Genomic DNA, 12085 nt, shown 5'->3' with positions numbered 1-12085 from the left:
CCTTGACACGCTACCCGCTCAGCTAAGGCTCTAGCTCCCTCCCCCAGACACCTACGGTTGTTCCCTGGGGGCCCACAAAACCCAACAGGAATTACTTCCCTCACCCACCGACAACAGCCAGTCGATCCAAGACGGCTGCAAAATTCCTTCCCCCCCACCCCCGCCACAGCCTGGGCGCATCCCGAGATGCCAGCACCACCCGCCTTGCCCTGACTCTACATCCCCGGGCAGGGCGGCTCCAAGACAAACACAGAACAACGCTACACAGAACGCTACAGGCCACGCGCCCCGAAGGATGAGAGGCAGCTCTCGGAGAGAACGACGACACCCAGACGGAAACCCCCCGTCCGGCAAGACCGCCTGCGGGACCCCGACGGTGACGTCGGCAGGCCCTACGGCAACGCCAGAGCACGCCGACAGCTTCGCGGCCCGTGACAAGAGCTTCCTCTCACAACCGAGACGACGGACGTGCAAGCAGCCCAGCTTCAAGACCTAACCGCCTAAGGATGCAAGGAAGAAACGCCAGTCCCAAAAAACTCACAGCGACAGAGCGGCGCTGCTCACGCAGCCGGGAACGACGCCGCCCAAGACGACCGTCCGAGACGCCAAAACGATCCACGCCCGAAGCTTGCGACGCCAAAAGAGAAGCGCCCGACGGGCGCCGAGCCCACGACTAGGGCCTCGCCGGGCCCTACTAACGCTGCCGAGGCACCTGCCTGGCTCCTAAAGAACAAAGACAGCAACCGAGACCCGAGGAAGGTCGGAGACACCCAACACGAAACACACACACTGCACAATAACGCACACAGCCTGGAACCGCCCTGCCCGGCACACGTTCCCGTCACATTGAAGAGGAACCCGCTCCTTTTCCCTGCTCTCAAAGGGGACCGCTTCCCGGACAGCCCGCTCCGCTGCACCATCCTTAAAACCCCTGCCTCCCCCAACCCCTTCCCCAGCACCGTTGCCTCAACTTAGCTTTCAAGGGGCCGAGAGTCTCAGTCCACCCATCCTTCAGAAGAACAAGCGCACGGTCAGCCCACTGCGTCGGTCCTCCACGGGCCAGGTGCCTTTTCATCACCTAAACAAAAACAACAACAATACACACACAGCAGCCCTGTCAGCCGGCATCCCATCACTCCACAAGGACCCACCCCCGCAACGCCCCCCACCTCACGCGCGCCCGGCTGCTCCGCTCACCCGGCTGCTCCGTGCCCGTTCCGGACGAGGACGAACGCCATCCCCTGCGGCCCCTAGAGATACCACAGGGCACACAAAGTTACCGTCGCTCCGCCAAAAAAGGAAGAACGAACCACACCAGCCCCGCGCCCCTCCCCTCTGCGACCCAGCTCACCTCAAACGCGCATCCAGGCCCAAAGGCAGCCGGCGCACAACCTGCAAAACCAGAGACAAACGCTTCAACTGAGTGGCCGTACGACACCTTGCTCTCAAACAGCCGCCTGGCCTTCAAGCCCCTCACCTCTCGGACCTCTCGTCGGCACGCGGCGTCTCCCCTCCGAAGCCTGCGTGCGGCACCTGCAAGAACCCAAGCAAAAAAGGACCCGCTCGGGTGCTGCGGGAGTCTCAGGATACCCGCACAAACACCACCACCCCCCCACCCCCCATCTCAGGCATCTCAGACACGCACCTTTTCCTCGACAGCTCACCTGCCCGGCCTCCATCAGATCCGGTTGCCGTCTTGAGGCTCGCCCGCCACCTGCAAGAGCCAAACGCACGTTGCTCGCAACCACCTGCAACGCGACCCCTCAGGACGAATCGCTACGCTTCAGCCCACCCGTCACCGCTCACCCTGTGCCTGGGCACCCCTCCGGTGCCCAGATCCCGCTCGGCTCCTCGCATGCGTCCACAAAGAAAAATTACCACAACGGGCTCATAGAGCCAACAGCCACATCTTCCCTCCAGATACACCGCACACCAACTCACCTGCTTACAGCGCCGTCCTCCATCACCCTGCACGACTCCTCCCTCGGCACCTGCCAAACCGATGCCAAACACGTCACCTGCATGCACAGCGACAGCTGAACCACGACGCAGGTCTCGATCGCACGTAGGAACACCCCTCGAGAGCCCAACTAGGGCGGCTCTTAAACATGAGCACAATACATCAAACAGTAAGCCCAGCACACAGACAAGCCAGAACACCCTTGACACGCTACCCGCTCAGCTAAGGCTCTAGCTCCCTCCCCCAGACACCTACGGTTGTTCCCTGGGGGCCCACAAAACCCAACAGGAATTACTTCCCTCACCCACCGACAACAGCCAGTCGATCCAAGACGGCTGCAAAATTCCTTCCCCCCCACCCCCGCCACAGCCTGGGCGCATCCCGAGATGCCAGCACCACCCGCCTTGCCCTGACTCTACATCCCCGGGCAGGGCGGCTCCAAGACAAACACAGAACAACGCTACACAGAACGCTACAGGCCACGCGCCCCGAAGGATGAGAGGCAGCTCTCGGAGAGAACGACGACACCCAGACGGAAACCCCCCGTCCGGCAAGACCGCCTTGCGGGACCCCGACGGTGACGTCGGCAGGCCCTACGGCAACGCCAGAGCACGCCGACAGCTTCGCGGCCCGTGACAAGAGCTTCCTCTCACAACCGAGACGACGGACGTGCAAGCAGCCCAGCTTCAAGACCTAACCGCCTAAGGATGCAAGGAAGAAACGCCAGTCCCAAAAAACTCACAGCGACAGAGCGGCGCTGCTCACGCAGCCGGGAACGACGCCGCCCAAGACGACCGTCCGAGACGCCAAAACGATCCACGCCCGAAGCTTGCGACGCCAAAAGAGAAGCGCCCGACGGGCGCCGAGCCCACGACTAGGGCCTCGCCGGGCCCTACTAACGCTGCCGAGGCACCTGCCTGGCTCCTAAAGAACAAAGACAGCAACCGAGACCCGGGGAAGGTCGGAGACACCCAACACGAAACACACACACTGCACAATAACGCACACAGCCTGGAACCGCCCTGCCCGGCACACGTTCCCGTCACATTGAAGAGGAACCCGCTCCTTTTCCCTGCTCTCAAAGGGGACCGCTTCCCGGACAGCCCGCTCCGCTGCACCATCCTTAAAACCCCTGCCTCCCCCAACCCCTTCCCCAGCACCGTTGCCTCAACTTAGCTTTCAAGGGGCCGAGAGTCTCAGTCCACCCATCCTTCAGAAGAACAAGCGCACGGTCAGCCCACTGCGTCGGTCCTCCACGGGCCAGGTGCCTTTTCATCACCTAAACAAAAACAACAACAATACACACACAGCAGCCCTGTCAGCCGGCATCCCATCACTCCACAAGGACCCACCCCCGCAACGCCCCCCACCTCACGCGCGCCCGGCTGCTCCGCTCACCCGGCTGCTCCGTGCCCGTTCCGGACGAGGACGAACGCCATCCCCTGCGGCCCCTAGAGATACCACAGGGCACACAAAGTTACCGTCGCTCCGCCAAAAAAGGAAGAACGAACCACACCAGCCCCGCGCCCCTCCCCTCTGCGACCCAGCTCACCTCAAACGCGCATCCAGGCCCAAAGGCAGCCGGCGCACAACCTGCAAAACCAGAGACAAACGCTTCAACTGAGTGGCCGTACGACACCTTGCTCTCAAACAGCCGCCTGGCCTTCAAGCCCCTCACCTCTCGGACCTCTCGTCGGCACGCGGCGTCTCCCCTCCGAAGCCTGCGTGCGGCACCTGCAAGAACCCAAGCAAAAAAGGACCCGCTCGGGTGCTGCGGGAGTCTCAGGATACCCGCACAAACACCACCCCCCCCCCACCCCCCATCTCAGGCATCTCAGACACGCACCTTTTCCTCGACAGCTCACCTGCCCGGCCTCCATCAGATCCGGTTGCCGTCTTGAGGCTCGCCCGCCACCTGCAAGAGCCAAACGCACGTTGCTCGCAACCACCTGCAACGCGACCCCTCAGGACGAATCGCTACGCTTCAGCCCACCCGTCACCGCTCACCCTGTGCCTGGGCACCCCTCCGGTGCCCAGATCCCGCTCGGCTCCTCGCATGCGTCCACAAAGAAAAATTACCACAACGGGCTCATAGAGCCAACAGCCACATCTTCCCTCCAGATACACCGCACACCAACTCACCTGCTTACAGCGCCGTCCTCCATCACCCTGCACGACTCCTCCCTCGGCACCTGCCAAACCGATGCCAAACACGTCACCTGCATGCACAGCGACAGCTGAACCACGACGCAGGTCTCGATCGCACGTAGGAACACCCCTCGAGAGCCCAACTAGGGCGGCTCTTAAACATGAGCACAATACATCAAACAGTAAGCCCAGCACACAGACAAGCCAGAACACCCTTGACACGCTACCCGCTCAGCTAAGGCTCTAGCTCCCTCCCCCAGACACCTACGGTTGTTCCCTGGGGGCCCACAAAACCCAACAGGAATTACTTCCCTCACCCACCGACAACAGCCAGTCGATCCAAGACGGCTGCAAAATTCCTTCCCCCCCACCCCCGCCACAGCCTGGGCGCATCCCGAGATGCCAGCACCACCCGCCTTGCCCTGACTCTACATCCCCGGGCAGGGCGGCTCCAAGACAAACACAGAACAACGCTACACAGAACGCTACAGGCCACGCGCCCCGAAGGATGAGAGGCAGCTCTCGGAGAGAACGACGACACCCAGACGGAAACCCCCCGTCCGGCAAGACCGCCTGCGGGACCCCGACGGTGACGTCGGCAGGCCCTACGGCAACGCCAGAGCACGCCGACAGCTTCGCGGCCCGTGACAAGAGCTTCCTCTCACAACCGAGACGACGGACGTGCAAGCAGCCCAGCTTCAAGACCTAACCGCCTAAGGATGCAAGGAAGAAACGCCAGTCCCAAAAAACTCACAGCGACAGAGCGGCGCTGCTCACGCAGCCGGGAACGACGCCGCCCAAGACGACCGTCCGAGACGCCAAAACGATCCACGCCCGAAGCTTGCGACGCCAAAAGAGAAGCGCCCGACGGGCGCCGAGCCCACGACTAGGGCCTCGCCGGGCCCTACCAACGCTGCCGAGGCACCTGCCTGGCTCCTAAAGAACAAAGACAGCAACCGAGACCCGAGGAAGGTCGGAGACACCCAACACGAAACACACACACTGCACAATAACGCACACAGCCTGGAACCGCCCTGCCCGGCACACGTTCCCGTCACATTGAAGAGGAACCCGCTCCTTTTCCCTGCTCTCAAAGGGGACCGCTTCCCGGACAGCCCGCTCCGCTGCACCATCCTTAAAACCCCTGCCTCCCCCAACCCCTTCCCCAGCACCGTTGCCTCAACTTAGCTTTCAAGGGGCCGAGAGTCTCAGTCCACCCATCCTTCAGAAGAACAAGCGCACGGTCAGCCCACTGCATCGGTCCTCCACGGGCCAGGTGCCTTTTCATCACCTAAACAAAAACAACAACAATACACACACAGCAGCCCTGTCAGCCGGCATCCCATCACTCCACAAGGACCCACCCCCGCAACGCCCCCCACCTCACGCGCGCCCGGCTGCTCCGCTCACCCGGCTGCTCCGTGCCCGTTCCGGACGAGGACGAACGCCATCCCCTGCGGCCCCTAGAGATACCACAGGGCACACAAAGTTACCGTCGCTCCGCCAAAAAAGGAAGAACGAACCACACCAGCCCCGCGCCCCTCCCCTCTGCGACCCAGCTCACCTCAAACGCGCATCCAGGCCCAAAGGCAGCCGGCGCACAACCTGCAAAACCAGAGACAAACGCTTCAACTGAGTGGCCGTACGACACCTTGCTCTCAAACAGCCGCCTGGCCTTCAAGCCCCTCACCTCTCGGACCTCTCGTCGGCACGCGGCGTCTCCCCTCCGAAGCCTGCGTGCGGCACCTGCAAGAACCCAAGCAAAAAAGGACCCGCTCGGGTGCTGCGGGAGTCTCAGGATACCCGCACAAACACCCCCCCCCCACCCCCCATCTCAGGCATCTCAGACACGCACCTTTTCCTCGACAGCTCACCTGCCCGGCCTCCATCAGATCCGGTTGCCGTCTTGAGGCTCGCCCGCCACCTGCAAGAGCCAAACGCACGTTGCTCGCAACCACCTGCAACGCGACCCCTCAGGACGAATCGCTACGCTTCAGCCCACCCGTCACCGCTCACCCTGTGCCTGGGCACCCCTCCGGTGCCCAGATCCCGCTCGGCTCCTCGCATGCGTCCACAAAGAAAAATTACCACAACGGGCTCATAGAGCCAACAGCCACATCTTCCCTCCAGATACACCGCACACCAACTCACCTGCTTACAGCGCCGTCCTCCATCACCCTGCACGACTCCTCCCTCGGCACCTGCCAAACCGATGCCAAACACGTCACCTGCATGCACAGCGACAGCTGAACCACGACGCAGGTCTCGATCGCACGTAGGAACACCCCTCGAGAGCCCAACTAGGGCGGCTCTTAAACATGAGCACAATACATCAAACAGTAAGCCCAGCACACAGACAAGCCAGAACACCCTTGACACGCTACCCGCTCAGCTAAGGCTCTAGCTCCCTCCCCCAGACACCTACGGTTGTTCCCTGGGGGCCCACAAAACCCAACAGGAATTACTTCCCTCACCCACCGACAACAGCCAGTCGATCCAAGACGGCTGCAAAATTCCTTCCCCCCCACCCCCGCCACAGCCTGGGCGCATCCCGAGATGCCAGCACCACCCGCCTTGCCCTGACTCTACATCCCCGGGCAGGGCGGCTCCAAGACAAACACAGAACAACGCTACACAGAACGCTACAGGCCACGCGCCCCGAAGGATGAGAGGCAGCTCTCGGAGAGAACGACGACACCCAGACGGAAACCCCCCGTCCGGCAAGACCGCCTTGCGGGACCCCGACGGTGACGTCGGCAGGCCCTACGGCAACGCCAGAGCACGCCGACAGCTTCGCGGCCCGTGACAAGAGCTTCCTCTCACAACCGAGACGACGGACGTGCAAGCAGCCCAGCTTCAAGACCTAACCGCCTAAGGATGCAAGGAAGAAACGCCAGTCCCAAAAAACTCACAGCGACAGAGCGGCGCTGCTCACGCAGCCGGGAACGACGCCGCCCAAGACGACCGTCCGAGACGCCAAAACGATCCACGCCCGAAGCTTGCGACGCCAAAAGAGAAGCGCCCGACGGGCGCCGAGCCCACGACTAGGGCCTCGCCGGGCCCTACTAACGCTGCCGAGGCACCTGCCTGGCTCCTAAAGAACAAAGACAGCAACCGAGACCCGAGGAAGGTCGGAGACACCCAACACGAAACACACACACTGCACAATAACGCACACAGCCTGGAACCGCCCTGCCCGGCACACGTTCCCGTCACATTGAAGAGGAACCCGCTCCTTTTCCCTGCTCTCAAAGGGGACCGCTTCCCGGACAGCCCGCTCCGCTGCACCATCCTTAAAACCCCTGCCTCCCCCAACCCCTTCCCCAGCACCGTTGCCTCAACTTAGCTTTCAAGGGGCCGAGAGTCTCAGTCCACCCATCCTTCAGAAGAACAAGCGCACGGTCAGCCCACTGCATCGGTCCTCCACGGGCCAGGTGCCTTTTCATCACCTAAACAAAAACAACAACAATACACACACAGCAGCCCTGTCAGCCGGCATCCCATCACTCCACAAGGACCCACCCCCGCAACGCCCCCCACCTCACGCGCGCCCGGCTGCTCCGCTCACCCGGCTGCTCCGTGCCCGTTCCGGACGAGGACGAACGCCATCCCCTGCGGCCCCTAGAGATACCACAGGGCACACAAAGTTACCGTCGCTCCGCCAAAAAAGGAAGAACGAACCACACCAGCCCCGCGCCCCTCCCCTCTGCGACCCAGCTCACCTCAAACGCGCATCCAGGCCCAAAGGCAGCCGGCGCACAACCTGCAACGCCAGAGACAAACGCTTCAACTGAGTGGCCGTACGACACCTTGCTCTCAAACAGCCGCCTGGCCTTCAAGCCCCTCACCTCTCGGACCTCTCGTCGGCACGCGGCGTCTCCCCTCCGAAGCCTGCGTGCGGCACCTGCAAGAACCCAAGCAAAAAAGGACCCGCTCGGGTGCTGCGGGAGTCTCAGGATACCCGCACAAACACCACCCCCCCCCCACCCCCCATCTCAGGCATCTCAGACACGCACCTTTTCCTCGACAGCTCACCTGCCCGGCCTCCATCAGATCCGGTTGCCGTCTTGAGGCTCGCCCGCCACCTGCAAGAGCCAAACGCACGTTGCTCGCAACCACCTGCAACGCGACCCCTCAGGACGAATCGCTACGCTTCAGCCCACCCGTCACCGCTCACCCTGTGCCTGGGCACCCCTCCGGTGCCCAGATCCCGCTCGGCTCCTCGCATGCGTCCACAAAGAAAAATTACCACAACGGGCTCATAGAGCCAACAGCCACATCTTCCCTCCAGATACACCGCACACCAACTCACCTGCTTACAGCGCCGTCCTCCATCACCCTGCACGACTCCTCCCTCGGCACCTGCCAAACCGATGCCAAACACGTCACCTGCATGCACAGCGACAGCTGAACCACGACGCAGGTCTCGATCGCACGTAGGAACACCCCTCGAGAGCCCAACTAGGGCGGCTCTTAAACATGAGCACAATACATCAAACAGTAAGCCCAGCACACAGACAAGCCAGAACACCCTTGACACGCTACCCGCTCAGCTAAGGCTCTAGCTCCCTCCCCCAGACACCTACGGTTGTTCCCTGGGGGCCCACAAAACCCAACAGGAATTACTTCCCTCACCCACCGACAACAGCCAGTCGATCCAAGACGGCTGCAAAATTCCTTCCCCCCCACCCCCGCCACAGCCTGGGCGCATCCCTAGATGCCAGCACCACCCGCCTTGCCCTGACTCTACATCCCCGGGCAGGGCGGCTCCAAGACAAACACAGAACAACGCTACACAGAACGCTACAGGCCACGCGCCCCGAAGGATGAGAGGCAGCTCTCGGAGAGAACGACGACACCCAGACGGAAACCCCCCGTCCGGCAAGACCGCCTGCGGGACCCCGACGGTGACGTCGGCAGGCCCTACGGCAACGCCAGAGCACGCCGACAGCTTCGCGGCCCGTGACAAGAGCTTCCTCTCACAACCGAGACGACGGACGTGCAAGCAGCCCAGCTTCAAGACCTAACCGCCTAAGGATGCAAGGAAGAAACGCCAGTCCCAAAAAACTCACAGCAACAGAGCGGCGCTGCTCACGCAGCCGGGAACGACGCCGCCCAAGACGACCGTCCGAGACGCCAAAACGATCCACGCCCGAAGCTTGCGACGCCAAAAGAGAAGCGCCCGACGGGCGCCGAGCCCACGACTAGGGCCTCGCCGGGCCCTACTAACGCTGCCGAGGCACCTGCCTGGCTCCTAAAGAACAAAGACAGCAACCGAGACCCGAGGAAGGTCGGAGACACCCAACACGAAACACACACACTGCACAATAACGCACACAGCCTGGAACCGCCCTGCCCGGCACACGTTCCCGTCACATTGAAGAGGAACCCGCTCCTTTTCCCTGCTCTCAAAGGGGACCGCTTCCCGGACAGCCCGCTCCGCTGCACCATCCTTAAAACCCCTGCCTCCCCCAACCCCTTCCCCAGCACCGTTGCCTCAACTTAGCTTTCAAGGGGCCGAGAGTCTCAGTCCACCCATCCTTCAGAAGAACAAGCGCACGGTCAGCCCACTGCATCGGTCCTCCACGGGCCAGGTGCCTTTTCATCACCTAAACAAAAACAACAACAATACACACACAGCAGCCCTGTCAGCCGGCATCCCATCACTCCACAAGGACCCACCCCCGCAACGCCCCCCACCTCACGCGCGCCCGGCTGCTCCGTGCCCGTTCCGGACGAGGACGAACGCCATCCCCTGCGGCCCCTAGAGATACCACAGGGCACACAAAGTTACCGTCGCTCCGCCAAAAAAGGAAGAACGAACCACACCAGCCCCGCGCCCCTCCCCTCTGCGACCCAGCTCACCTCAAACGCGCATCCAGGCCCAAAGGCAGCCGGCGCACAACCTGCAAAACCAGAGACAAACGCTTCAACTGAGTGGCCGTACGACACCTTGCTCTCAAACAGCCGCCTGGCCTTCAAGCCCCTCACCTCTCGGACCTCTCGTCGGCACGCGGCGTCTCCCCTCCGAAGCCTGCGTGCGGCACCTGCAAGAACCCAAGCAAAAAAGGACCCGCTCGGGTGCTGCGGGAGTCTCAGGATACCCGCACAAACACCACCCCCCCCCCACCCCCCATCTCAGGCATCTCAGACACGCACCTTTTCCTCGACAGCTCACCTGCCCGGCCTCCATCAGATCCGGTTGCCGTCTTGAGGCTCGCCCGCCACCTGCAAGAGCCAAACGCACGTTGCTCGCAACCACCTGCAACGCGACCCCTCAGGACGAATCGCTACGCTTCAGCCCACCCGTCACCGCTCACCCTGTGCCTGGGCACCCCTCCGGTGCCCAGATCCCGCTCGGCTCCTCGCATGCGTCCACAAAGAAAAATTACCACAACGGGCTCATAGAGCCAACAGCCACATCTTCCCTCCAGATACACCGCACACCAACTCACCTGCTTACAGCGCCGTCCTCCATCACCCTGCACGACTCCTCCCTCGGCACCTGCCAAACCGATGCCAAACACGTCACCTGCATGCACAGCGACAGCTGAACCACGACGCAGGTCTCGATCGCACGTAGGAACACCCCTCGAGAGCCCAACTAGGGCGGCTCTTAAACATGAGCACAATACATCAAACAGTAAGCCCAGCACACAGACAAGCCAGAACACCCTTGACACGCTACCCGCTCAGCTAAGGCTCTAGCTCCCTCCCCCAGACACCTACGGTTGTTCCCTGGGGGCCCACAAAACCCAACAGGAATTACTTCCCTCACCCACCGACAACAGCCAGTCGATCCAAGACGGCTGCAAAATTCCTTCCCCCCCACCCCCGCCACAGCCTGGGCGCATCCCGAGATGCCAGCACCACCCGCCTTGCCCTGACTCTACATCCCCGGGCAGGGCGGCTCCAAGACAAACACAGAACAACGCTACACAGAACGCTACAGGCCACGCGCCCCGAAGGATGAGAGGCAGCTCTCGGAGAGAACGACGACACCCAGACGGAAACCCCCCGTCCGGCAAGACCGCCTGCGGGACCCCGACGGTGACGTCGGCAGGCCCTACGGCAACGCCAGAGCACGCCGACAGCTTCGCGGCCCGTGACAAGAGCTTCCTCTCACAACCGAGACGACGGACGTGCAAGCAGCCCAGCTTCAAGACCTAACCGCCTAAGGATGCAAGGAAGAAACGCCAGTCCCAAAAAACTCACAGCGACAGAGCGGCGCTGCTCACGCAGCCGGGAACGACGCCGCCCAAGACGACCGTCCGAGACGCCAAAACGATCCACGCCCGAAGCTTGCGACGCCAAAAGAGAAGCGCCCGACGGGCGCCGAGCCCACGACTAGGGCCTCGCCGGGCCCTACTAACGCTGCCGAGGCACCTGCCTGGCTCCTAAAGAACAAAGACAGCAACCGAGACCCGAGGAAGGTCGGAGACACCCAACACGAAACACACACACTGCACAATAACGCACACAGCCTGGAACCGCCCTGCCCGGCACACGTTCCCGTCACATTGAAGAGGAACCCGCTCCTTTTCCCTGCTCTCAAAGGGGACCGCTTCCCGGACAGCCCGCTCCGCTGCACCATCCTTAAAACCCCTGCCTCCCCCAACCCCTTCCCCAGCACCGTTGCCTCAACTTAGCTTTCAAGGGGCCGAGAGTCTCAGTCCACCCATCCTTCAGAAGAACAAGCGCACGGTCAGCCCACTGCATCGGTCCTCCACGGGCCAGGTGCCTTTTCATCACCTAAACAAAAACAACAACAATACACACACAGCAGCCCTGTCAGCCGGCATCCCATCACTCCACAAGGACCCACCCCCGCAACGCCCCCCACCTCACGCGCGCCCGGCTGCTCCGTGCCCGTTCCGGACGAGGACGAACGCCATCCCCTGCGGCCCCTAGAGATACCACAGGGCACACAAAGTTACCGTCGCTCCGCCAAAAAAGGAAGAACGAACCACACCAGCC

Source organism: Phalacrocorax aristotelis, unplaced genomic scaffold (genome assembly GCF_949628215.1).
Source record: "Phalacrocorax aristotelis unplaced genomic scaffold, bGulAri2.1 scaffold_133, whole genome shotgun sequence".
Classification (NCBI taxonomy): domain Eukaryota; kingdom Metazoa; phylum Chordata; class Aves; order Suliformes; family Phalacrocoracidae; genus Phalacrocorax; species Phalacrocorax aristotelis.
This window is presented reverse-complemented; position numbering follows the sequence as displayed.